Consider the following 11,608-nt stretch of genomic DNA (forward strand, 5'->3'; position numbering starts at 1 on the left):
AAATGCATTTTTTGGAAATCAGACTCATGCTGAAAGCAAAGCTGACACACTTTTCGTGAACATCAAAACCCCATCCAGGAAAGGTTCTTGCATCCTAGTTTCTGCAACTGTCTATCGGTGAGGGGATTGAAGCGAGCAGGGCTCCTGGCCCCTCCCTGACAAAGCCCTGACGAAGGCCTGACAAAGGCCTATTCGCCTTGCCCTGACGGGCCTTGGTCCCAGCAGGCCACCGAGCACAGCACCTCAGCCTATTAGAGTGAGGTTTCAGGATCTCTCTCATCCTGTAAACCAACATACTGAAGAAGGTGAAACGTGTGGCTGCGCTCCTCACATGCTGAAGCAGCAGCAGCCCTTTCCCTGAAGCAAAGTTCCTTCATTCCTCCCTCCCATAACCCTTAGCAGGGGATTTATGGTAATTGAGTTGAGTTTCCAAACTGGCCCTTCCTTCCTTCCTTCCCATATCTGCCAGCTCGAGAAGGCTTGTTTTGTTGCACCTGGGAAGTAAAGTATCTATTTGCGAGAGAGAGAGAATGAGAGAGAGAGACAGAGAGAGAGAGACAGAGAGAGAAGGGGAAGGGGTGTTGGCAGTTAGGGTGTGAGCTAGAGAAATGAGGCCTGTCTGCAAAAGGCCATGGGATGGGAGTGCGTGGTTGCAGGTTGTTTGGCTTTGTAAGGCCTACTGCCCGCTTCACTCGAAAATGGGTCTAGGGTTGTCGGTTTGTAGGCTGTAAAAGCCCAGAAAAGCTTTTGTTCTCCAACCAGCAGAGTGGCGCAGCGGAAGCGTGCTGGGCCCATAACCCAGAGGTCGATGGATCGAAACCATCCTCTGCTAACTTTTTTCAAATTATGTTTTTGTGTCATGGCATTAGGGCACAAAGAGCTGTAAGTGCCTGGATGCAATGTCATTCCTTGAACTTGCTGCCTCGTTCCACTCTTGCGCTAAATAGGAGAGGGTCCCAGCCCAGCCAACAAAATGCACTGTTCAATCAAACCAAACTTAAAACCAAGCTCCTTTTTTAAGGGGTCCCGGGGAAATGTTGGGCTGACCGGCAAGACCTCATGATGCGAACTGCTTCTGCGTCAAACGCAAGCTTTTTTCATTCCCAGCCAATGACTTATTCTTATTTCTAAAGGCCGCTCCATCAGATAGCCCAGACAGGCAGGCGTTGGTGGTATAGTGGTGAGCATAGCTGCCTTCCAAGCAGTTGACCCGGGGCCAACGCAGATCAAATCTTTAAATTGTTCAAAATGCATTTTTTGGAAATCAGACTCATGCTGAAAGCAAAGCTGACACACTTTTCGTGAAAATCAAAACCCCATCCAGGAAAGGTTCTTGCATCCTAGTTTCTGCAACTGTCTATCGGTGAGGGGATTGAAGCGAGCAGGGCTCCTGGCCCCTCCCCGACAAAGCCCTGACGAAGGCCTGACAAAGGCCTATTCGCCTTGCCCTGACGGGCCTTGGTCCCAGCAGGCCACCGAGCACAGCACCTCAGCCTATTAGAGTGAGGTTTCAGGATCTCTCTCATCCTGTAAACCAACATACTGAAGAAGGTGAAACGTGTGGCTGCGCTCCTCACATGCTGAAGCAGCAGCAGCCCTTTCCCTGAAGCAAAGTTCCTTCATTCCTCCCTCCCATAACCCTTAGCAGGGGATTTATGGTAATTGAGTTGAGTTTCCAAACTGGCCCTTCCTTCCTTCCTTCCCATATCTGCCAGCTCGAGAAGGCTTGTTTTGTTGCACCTGGGAAGTAAAGTATCTATTTGCGAGAGAGAGAGAATGAGAGAGAGAGACAGAGAGAGAGAGACAGAGAGAGAAGGGGAAGGGGTGTTGGCAGTTAGGGTGTGAGCTAGAGAAATGAGGCCTGTCTGCAAAAGGCCATGGGATGGGAGTGCGTGGTTGCAGGTTGTTTGGCTTTGTAAGGCCTACTGCCCGCTTCACTCGAAACTGGGTCTAGGGTTGTCGGTTTGTAGGCTGTAAAAGCCCAGAAAAGCTCTTGTTCTCCAACCAGCAGAGTGGCGCAGCGGAAGCGTGCTGGGCCCATAACCCAGAGGTCGATGGATCGAAACCATCCTCTGCTAACTTTTTTCAAATTATGTTTTTGTGTCATGGCATTAGGGCACAAAGAGCTGTAAGTGCCTGGATGCAATGTCATTCCTTGAACTTGCTGCCTCGTTCCACTCTTGCGCTAAATAGGAGAGGGTCCCAGCCCAGCCAACAAAATGTACTGTTCAATCAAACCAAACTTAAAACCAAGCTCCTTTTTTAAGGGGTCCCGGGGAAATGTTGGGCTGACCGGCAAGACCTCATGATGCGAACTGCTTCTGCGTCAAACGCAAGCTTTTTTCATTCCCAGCCAATGACTTATTCTTATTTCTAAGGGCCGCTCCATCAGATAGCCCAGACAGGCAGGCGTTGGTGGTATAGTGGTGAGCATAGCTGCCTTCCAAGCAGTTGACCCGGGTTCGATTCCCGGCCAACGCAGATCAAATCTTTAAATTGTTCAAAATGCATTTTTTGGAAATCAGACTCATGCTGAAAGCAAAGCTGACACACTTTTCGTGAAAATCAAAACCCCATCCAGGAAAGGTTCTTGCATCCTAGTTTCTGCAACTGTCTATCGGTGAGGGGATTGAAGCGAGCAGGGCTCCTGGCCCCTCCCCGACAAAGCCCTGACGAAGGCCTGACAAAGGCCTATTCGCCTTGCCCTGACGGGCCTTGGTCCCAGCAGGCCACCGAGCACAGCACCTCAGCCTATTAGAGTGAGGTTTCAGGATCTCTCTCATCCTGTAAACCAACATACTGAAGAAGGTGAAACGTGTGGCTGCGCTCCTCACATGCTGAAGCAGCAGCAGCCCTTTCCCTGAAGCAAAGTTCCTTCATTCCTCCCTCCCATAACCCTTAGCAGGGGATTTATGGTAATTGAGTTGAGTTTCCAAACTGGCCCTTCCTTCCTTCCTTCCCATATCTGCCAGCTCGAGAAGGCTTGTTTTGTTGCACCTGGGAAGTAAAGTATCTATTTGCGAGAGAGAGAGAATGAGAGAGAGAGACAGAGAGAGAGAGACAGAGAGAGAAGGGGAAGGGGTGTTGGCAGTTAGGGTGTGAGCTAGAGAAATGAGGCCTGTCTGCAAAAGGCCATGGGATGGGAGTGCGTGGTTGCAGGTTGTTTGGCTTTGTAAGGCCTACTGCCCGCTTCACTCGAAACTGGGTCTAGGGTTGTCGGTTTGTAGGCTGTAAAAGCCCAGAAAAGCTCTTGTTCTCCAACCAGCAGAGTGGCGCAGCGGAAGCGTGCTGGGCCCATAACACAGAGGTCGATGGATCGAAACCATCCTCTGCTAACTTTTTTCAAATTATGTTTTTGTGTCATGGCATTAGGGCACAAAGAGCTGTAAGTGCCTGGATGCAATGTCATTCCTTGAACTTGCTGCCTCGTTCCACTCTTGCGCTAAATAGGAGAGGGTCCCAGCCCAGCCAACAAAATGCACTGTTCAATCAAACCAAACTTAAAACCAAGCTCCTTTTTTAAGGGGTCCCGGGGAAATGTTGGGCTGACCGGCAAGACCTCATGATGCGAACTGCTTCTGCGTCAAACGCAAGCTTTTTTCATTCCCAGCCAATGACTTATTCTTATTTCTAAAGGCCGCTCCATCAGATAGCCCAGACAGGCAGGCGTTGGTGGTATAGTGGTGAGCATAGCTGCCTTCCAAGCAGTTGACCCGGGGCCAACGCAGATCAAATCTTTAAATTGTTCAAAATGCATTTTTTGGAAATCAGACTCATGCTGAAAGCAAAGCTGACACACTTTTCGTGAAAATCAAAACCCCATCCAGGAAAGGTTCTTGCATCCTAGTTTCTGCAACTGTCTATCGGTGAGGGGATTGAAGCGAGCAGGGCTCCTGGCCCCTCCCCGACAAAGCCCTGACGAAGGCCTGACAAAGGCCTATTCGCCTTGCCCTGACGGGCCTTGGTCCCAGCAGGCCACCGAGCACAGCACCTCAGCCTATTAGAGTGAGGTTTCAGGATCTCTCTCATCCTGTAAACCAACATACTGAAGAAGGTGAAACGTGTGGCTGCGCTCCTCACATGCTGAAGCAGCAGCAGCCCTTTCCCTGAAGCAAAGTTCCTTCATTCCTCCCTCCCATAACCCTTAGCAGGGGATTTATGGTAATTGAGTTGAGTTTCCAAACTGGCCCTTCCTTCCTTCCTTCCCATATCTGCCAGCTCGAGAAGGCTTGTTTTGTTGCACCTGGGAAGTAAAGTATCTATTTGCGAGAGAGAGAGAATGAGAGAGAGAGACAGAGAGAGAGAGACAGAGAGAGAAGGGGAAGGGGTGTTGGCAGTTAGGGTGTGAGCTAGAGAAATGAGGCCTGTCTGCAAAAGGCCATGGGATGGGAGTGCGTGGTTGCAGGTTGTTTGGCTTTGTAAGGCCTACTGCCCGCTTCACTCGAAACTGGGTCTAGGGTTGTCGGTTTGTAGGCTGTAAAAGCCCAGAAAAGCTCTTGTTCTCCAACCAGCAGAGTGGCGCAGCGGAAGCGTGCTGGGCCCATAACCCAGAGGTCGATGGATCGAAACCATCCTCTGCTAACTTTTTTCAAATTATGTTTTTGTGTCATGGCATTAGGGCACAAAGAGCTGTAAGTGCCTGGATGCAATGTCATTCCTTGAACTTGCTGCCTCGTTCCACTCTTGCGCTAAATAGGAGAGGGTCCCAGCCCAGCCAACAAAATGTACTGTTCAATCAAACCAAACTTAAAACCAAGCTCCTTTTTTAAGGGGTCCCGGGGAAATGTTGGGCTGACCGGCAAGACCTCATGATGCGAACTGCTTCTGCGTCAAACGCAAGCTTTTTTCATTCCCAGCCAATGACTTATTCTTATTTCTAAGGGCCGCTCCATCAGATAGCCCAGACAGGCAGGCGTTGGTGGTATAGTGGTGAGCATAGCTGCCTTCCAAGCAGTTGACCCGGGTTCGATTCCCGGCCAACGCAGATCAAATCTTTAAATTGTTCAAAATGCATTTTTTGGAAATCAGACTCATGCTGAAAGCAAAGTTGACACACTTTTCGTGAAAATCAAAACCCCATCCAGGAAAGGTTCTTGCATCCTAGTTTCTGCAACTGTCTATCGGTGAGGGGATTGAAGCGAGCAGGGCTCCTGGCCCCTCCCCGACAAAGCCCTGACGAAGGCCTGACAAAGGCCTATTCGCCTTGCCCTGACGGGCCTTGGTCCCAGCAGGCCACCGAGCACAGCACCTCAGCCTATTAGAGTGAGGTTTCAGGATCTCTCTCATCCTGTAAACCAACATACTGAAGAAGGTGAAACGTGTGGCTGCGCTCCTCACATGCTGAAGCAGCAGCAGCCCTTTCCCTGAAGCAAAGTTCCTTCATTCCTCCCTCCCATAACCCTTAGCAGGGGATTTATGGTAATTGAGTTGAGTTTCCAAACTGGCCCTTCCTTCCTTCCTTCCCATATCTGCCAGCTCGAGAAGGCTTGTTTTGTTGCACCTGGGAAGTAAAGTATCTATTTGCGAGAGAGAGAGAATGAGAGAGAGAGACAGAGAGAGAGAGACAGAGAGAGAAGGGGAAGGGGTGTTGGCAGTTAGGGTGTGAGCTAGAGAAATGAGGCCTGTCTGCAAAAGGCCATGGGATGGGAGTGCGTGGTTGCAGGTTGTTTGGCTTTGTAAGGCCTACTGCCCGCTTCACTCGAAACTGGGTCTAGGGTTGTCGGTTTGTAGGCTGTAAAAGCCCAGAAAAGCTCTTGTTCTCCAACCAGCAGAGTGGCGCAGCGGAAGCGTGCTGGGCCCATAACCCAGAGGTCGATGGATCGAAACCATCCTCTGCTAACTTTTTTCAAATTATGTTTTTGTGTCATGGCATTAGGGCACAAAGAGCTGTAAGTGCCTGGATGCAATGTCATTCCTTGAACTTGCTGCCTCGTTCCACTCTTGCGCTAAATAGGAGAGGGTCCCAGCCCAGCCAACAAAATGTACTGTTCAATCAAACCAAACTTAAAACCAAGCTCCTTTTTTAAGGGGTCCCGGGGAAATGTTGGGCTGACCGGCAAGACCTCATGATGCGAACTGCTTCTGCGTCAAACGCAAGCTTTTTTCATTCCCAGCCAATGACTTATTCTTATTTCTAAGGGCCGCTCCATCAGATAGCCCAGACAGGCAGGCGTTGGTGGTATAGTGGTGAGCATAGCTGCCTTCCAAGCAGTTGACCCGGGTTCTATTCCCGGCCAACGCAGATCAAATCTTTAAATTGTTCAAAATGCATTTTTTGGAAATCAGACTCATGCTGAAAGCAAAGCTGACACACTTTTCGTGAAAATCAAAACCCCATCCAGGAAAGGTTCTTGCATCCTAGTTTCTGCAACTGTCTATCGGTGAGGGGATTGAAGCGAGCAGGGCTCCTGGCCCCTCCCCGACAAAGCCCTGACGAAGGCCTGACAAAGGCCTATTCGCCTTGCCCTGACGGGCCTTGGTCCCAGCAGGCCACCGAGCACAGCACCTCAGCCTATTAGAGTGAGGTTTCAGGATCTCTCTCATCCTGTAAACCAACATACTGAAGAAGGTGAAACGTGTGGCTGCGCTCCTCACATGCTGAAGCAGCAGCAGCCCTTTCCCTGAAGCAAAGTTCCTTCATTCCTCCCTCCCATAACCCTTAGCAGGGGATTTATGGTAATTGAGTTGAGTTTCCAAACTGGCCCTTCCTTCCTTCCTTCCCATATCTGCCAGCTCGAGAAGGCTTGTTTTGTTGCACCTGGGAAGTAAAGTATCTATTTGCGAGAGAGAGAGAATGAGAGAGAGAGACAGAGAGAGAGAGACAGAGAGAGAAGGGGAAGGGGTGTTGGCAGTTAGGGTGTGAGCTAGAGAAATGAGGCCTGTCTGCAAAAGGCCATGGGATGGGAGTGCGTGGTTGCAGGTTGTTTGGCTTTGTAAGGCCTACTGCCCGCTTCACTCGAAACTGGGTCTAGGGTTGTCGGTTTGTAGGCTGTAAAAGCCCAGAAAAGCTCTTGTTCTCCAACCAGCAGAGTGGCGCAGCGGAAGCGTGCTGGGCCCATAACCCAGAGGTCGATGGATCGAAACCATCCTCTGCTAACTTTTTTCAAATTATGTTTTTGTGTCATGGCATTAGGGCACAAAGAGCTGTAAGTGCCTGGATGCAATGTCATTCCTTGAACTTGCTGCCTCGTTCCACTCTTGCGCTAAATAGGAGAGGGTCCCAGCCCAGCCAACAAAATGTACTGTTCAATCAAACCAAACTTAAAACCAAGCTCCTTTTTTAAGGGGTCCCGGGGAAATGTTGGGCTGACCGGCAAGACCTCATGATGCGAACTGCTTCTGCGTCAAACGCAAGCTTTTTTCATTCCCAGCCAATGACTTATTCTTATTTCTAAGGGCCGCTCCATCAGATAGCCCAGACAGGCAGGCGTTGGTGGTATAGTGGTGAGCATAGCTGCCTTCCAAGCAGTTGACCCGGGTTCTATTCCCGGCCAACGCAGATCAAATCTTTAAATTGTTCAAAATGCATTTTTTGGAAATCAGACTCATGCTGAAAGCAAAGCTGACACACTTTTCGTGAAAATCAAAACCCCATCCAGGAAAGGTTCTTGCATCCTAGTTTCTGCAACTGTCTATCGGTGAGGGGATTGAAGCGAGCAGGGCTCCTGGCCCCTCCCCGACAAAGCCCTGACGAAGGCCTGACAAAGGCCTATTCGCCTTGCCCTGACGGGCCTTGGTCCCAGCAGGCCACCGAGCACAGCACCTCAGCCTATTAGAGTGAGGTTTCAGGATCTCTCTCATCCTGTAAACCAACATACTGAAGAAGGTGAAACGTGTGGCTGCGCTCCTCACATGCTGAAGCAGCAGCAGCCCTTTCCCTGAAGCAAAGTTCCTTCATTCCTCCCTCCCATAACCCTTAGCAGGGGATTTATGGTAATTGAGTTGAGTTTCCAAACTGGCCCTTCCTTCCTTCCTTCCCATATCTGCCAGCTCGAGAAGGCTTGTTTTGTTGCACCTGGGAAGTAAAGTATCTATTTGCGAGAGAGAGAGAATGAGAGAGAGAGACAGAGAGAGAGAGACAGAGAGAGAAGGGGAAGGGGTGTTGGCAGTTAGGGTGTGAGCTAGAGAAATGAGGCCTGTCTGCAAAAGGCCATGGGATGGGAGTGCGTGGTTGCAGGTTGTTTGGCTTTGTAAGGCCTACTGCCCGCTTCACTCGAAAATGGGTCTAGGGTTGTCGGTTTGTAGGCTGTAAAAGCCCAGAAAAGCTTTTGTTCTCCAACCAGCAGAGTGGCGCAGCGGAAGCGTGCTGGGCCCATAACCCAGAGGTCGATGGATCGAAACCATCCTCTGCTAACTTTTTTCAAATTATGTTTTTGTGTCATGGCATTAGGGCACAAAGAGCTGTAAGTGCCTGGATGCAATGTCATTCCTTGAACTTGCTGCCTCGTTCCACTCTTGCGCTAAATAGGAGAGGGTCCCAGCCCAGCCAACAAAATGCACTGTTCAATCAAACCAAACTTAAAACCAAGCTCCTTTTTTAAGGGGTCCCGGGGAAATGTTGGGCTGACCGGCAAGACCTCATGATGCGAACTGCTTCTGCGTCAAACGCAAGCTTTTTTCATTCCCAGCCAATGACTTATTCTTATTTCTAAAGGCCGCTCCATCAGATAGCCCAGACAGGCAGGCGTTGGTGGTATAGTGGTGAGCATAGCTGCCTTCCAAGCAGTTGACCCGGGGCCAACGCAGATCAAATCTTTAAATTGTTCAAAATGCATTTTTTGGAAATCAGACTCATGCTGAAAGCAAAGCTGACACACTTTTCGTGAAAATCAAAACCCCATCCAGGAAAGGTTCTTGCATCCTAGTTTCTGCAACTGTCTATCGGTGAGGGGATTGAAGCGAGCAGGGCTCCTGGCCCCTCCCCGACAAAGCCCTGACGAAGGCCTGACAAAGGCCTATTCGCCTTGCCCTGACAGGCCTTGGTCCCAGCAGGCCACCGAGCACAGCACCTCAGCCTATTAGAGTGAGGTTTCAGGATCTCTCTCATCCTGTAAACCAACATACTGAAGAAGGTGAAACGTGTGGCTGCGCTCCTCACATGCTGAAGCAGCAGCAGCCCTTTCCCTGAAGCAAAGTTCCTTCATTCCTCCCTCCCATAACCCTTAGCAGGGGATTTATGGTAATTGAGTTGAGTTTCCAAACTGGCCCTTCCTTCCTTCCCATATCTGCCAGCTCGAGAAGGCTTGTTTTGTTGCACCTGGGAAGTAAAGTATCTATTTGCGAGAGAGAGAGAATGAGAGAGAGAGACAGAGAGAGAGAGACAGAGAGAGAAGGGGAAGGGGTGTTGGCAGTTAGGGTGTGAGCTAGAGAAATGAGGCCTGTCTGCAAAAGGCCATGGGATGGGAGTGCGTGGTTGCAGGTTGTTTGGCTTTGTAAGGCCTACTGCCCGCTTCACTCGAAACTGGGTCTAGGGTTGTCGGTTTGTAGGCTGTAAAAGCCCAGAAAAGCTCTTGTTCTCCAACCAGCAGAGTGGCGCAGCGGAAGCGTGCTGGGCCCATAACCCAGAGGTCGATGGATCGAAACCATCCTCTGCTAACTTTTTTCAAATTATGTTTTTGTGTCATGGCATTAGGGCACAAAGAGCTGTAAGTGCCTGGATGCAATGTCATTCCTTGAACTTGCTGCCTCGTTCCACTCTTGCGCTAAATAGGAGAGGGTCCCAGCCCAGCCAACAAAATGTACTGTTCAATCAAACCAAACTTAAAACCAAGCTCCTTTTTTAAGGGGTCCCGGGGAAATGTTGGGCTGACCGGCAAGACCTCATGATGCGAACTGCTTCTGCGTCAAACGCAAGCTTTTTTCATTCCCAGCCAATGACTTATTCTTATTTCTAAGGGCCGCTCCATCAGATAGCCCAGACAGGCAGGCGTTGGTGGTATAGTGGTGAGCATAGCTGCCTTCCAAGCAGTTGACCCGGGTTCGATTCCCGGCCAACGCAGATCAAATCTTTAAATTGTTCAAAATGCATTTTTTGGAAATCAGACTCATGCTGAAAGCAAAGCTGACACACTTTTCGTGAAAATCAAAACCCCATCCAGGAAAGGTTCTTGCATCCTAGTTTCTGCAACTGTCTATCGGTGAGGGGATTGAAGCGAGCAGGGCTCCTGGCCCCTCCCCGACAAAGCCCTGACGAAGGCCTGACAAAGGCCTATTCGCCTTGCCCTGACGGGCCTTGGTCCCAGCAGGCCACCGAGCACAGCACCTCAGCCTATTAGAGTGAGGTTTCAGGATCTCTCTCATCCTGTAAACCAACATACTGAAGAAGGTGAAACGTGTGGCTGCGCTCCTCACATGCTGAAGCAGCAGCAGCCCTTTCCCTGAAGCAAAGTTCCTTCATTCCTCCCTCCCATAACCCTTAGCAGGGGATTTATGGTAATTGAGTTGAGTTTCCAAACTGGCCCTTCCTTCCTTCCTTCCCATATCTGCCAGCTCGAGAAGGCTTGTTTTGTTGCACCTGGGAAGTAAAGTATCTATTTGCGAGAGAGAGAGAATGAGAGAGAGAGACAGAGAGAGACAGAGAGAGAAGGGGAAGGGGTGTTGGCAGTTAGGGTGTGAGCTAGAGAAATGAGGCCTGTCTGCAAAAGGCCATGGGATGGGAGTGCGTGGTTGCAGGTTGTTTGGCTTTGTAAGGCCTACTGCCCGCTTCACTCGAAACTGGGTCTAGGGTTGTCGGTTTGTAGGCTGTAAAAGCCCAGAAAAGCTCTTGTTCTCCAACCAGCAGAGTGGCGCAGCGGAAGCGTGCTGGGCCCATAACACAGAGGTCGATGGATCGAAACCATCCTCTGCTAACTTATTTCAAATTATGTTTTTGTGTCATGGCATTAGGGCACAAAGAGCTGTAAGTGCCTGGATGCAATGTCATTCCTTGAACTTGCTGCCTCGTTCCACTCTTGCGCTAAATAGGAGAGGGTCCCAGCCCAGCCAACAAAATGCACTGTTCAATCAAACCAAACTTAAAACCAAGCTCCTTTTTTAAGGGGTCCCGGGGAAATGTTGGGCTGACCGGCAAGACCTCATGATGCGAACTGCTTCTGCGTCAAACGCAAGCTTTTTTCATTCCCAGCCAATGACTTATTCTTATTTCTAAAGGCCGCTCCATCAGATAGCCCAGACAGGCAGGCGTTGGTGGTATAGTGGTGAGCATAGCTGCCTTCCAAGCAGTTGACCCGGGGCCAACGCAGATCAAATCTTTAAATTGTTCAAAATGCATTTTTTGGAAATCAGACTCATGCTGAAAGCAAAGCTGACACACTTTTCGTGAACATCAAAACCCCATCCAGGAAAGGTTCTTGCATCCTAGTTTCTGCAACTGTCTATCGGTGAGGGGATTGAAGCGAGCAGGGCTCCTGGCCCCTCCCCGACAAAGCCCTGACGAAGGCCTGACAAAGGCCTATTCGCCTTGCCCTGACGGGCCTTGGTCCCAGCAGGCCACCGAGCACAGCACCTCAGCCTATTAGAGTGAGGTTTCAGGATCTCTCTCATCCTGTAAACCAACATACTGAACAAGGTGAAACGTGTGGCTGCGCTCCTCACATGCTGAAGCAGCAGC

The 11,608-nt window shown here is 50.1% G+C and overlaps 3 non-coding genes across 3 annotated transcripts; all 3 read left to right on the plus strand.

The window, feature by feature from the left end:
* The first annotated feature begins 2,409 nt into the window (after positions 1 to 2,409).
* On the plus strand, positions 2,410 to 2,481 carry TRNAG-UCC (transfer RNA glycine (anticodon UCC)). Its single transcript has one exon. It is a non-coding gene; the product is annotated as a tRNA-Gly (tRNA).
* Positions 2,482 to 4,912: 2,431 nt separating this feature from the next.
* On the plus strand, positions 4,913 to 4,984 carry TRNAG-UCC (transfer RNA glycine (anticodon UCC)). The gene has a single exon. It is a non-coding gene; the product is annotated as a tRNA-Gly (tRNA).
* Positions 4,985 to 9,925: 4,941 nt separating this feature from the next.
* On the plus strand, positions 9,926 to 9,997 carry TRNAG-UCC (transfer RNA glycine (anticodon UCC)). Its single transcript has one exon. It is a non-coding gene; the product is annotated as a tRNA-Gly (tRNA).
* The last annotated feature ends 1,611 nt before the right edge of the window (positions 9,998 to 11,608 follow it).

This window comes from Ambystoma mexicanum, chromosome 6q, assembly GCF_040938575.1.
Source record: "Ambystoma mexicanum isolate Mex_15411 chromosome 6q, UKY_AmexF1_1, whole genome shotgun sequence".
Lineage (NCBI taxonomy): Eukaryota > Metazoa > Chordata > Amphibia > Caudata > Ambystomatidae > Ambystoma > Ambystoma mexicanum.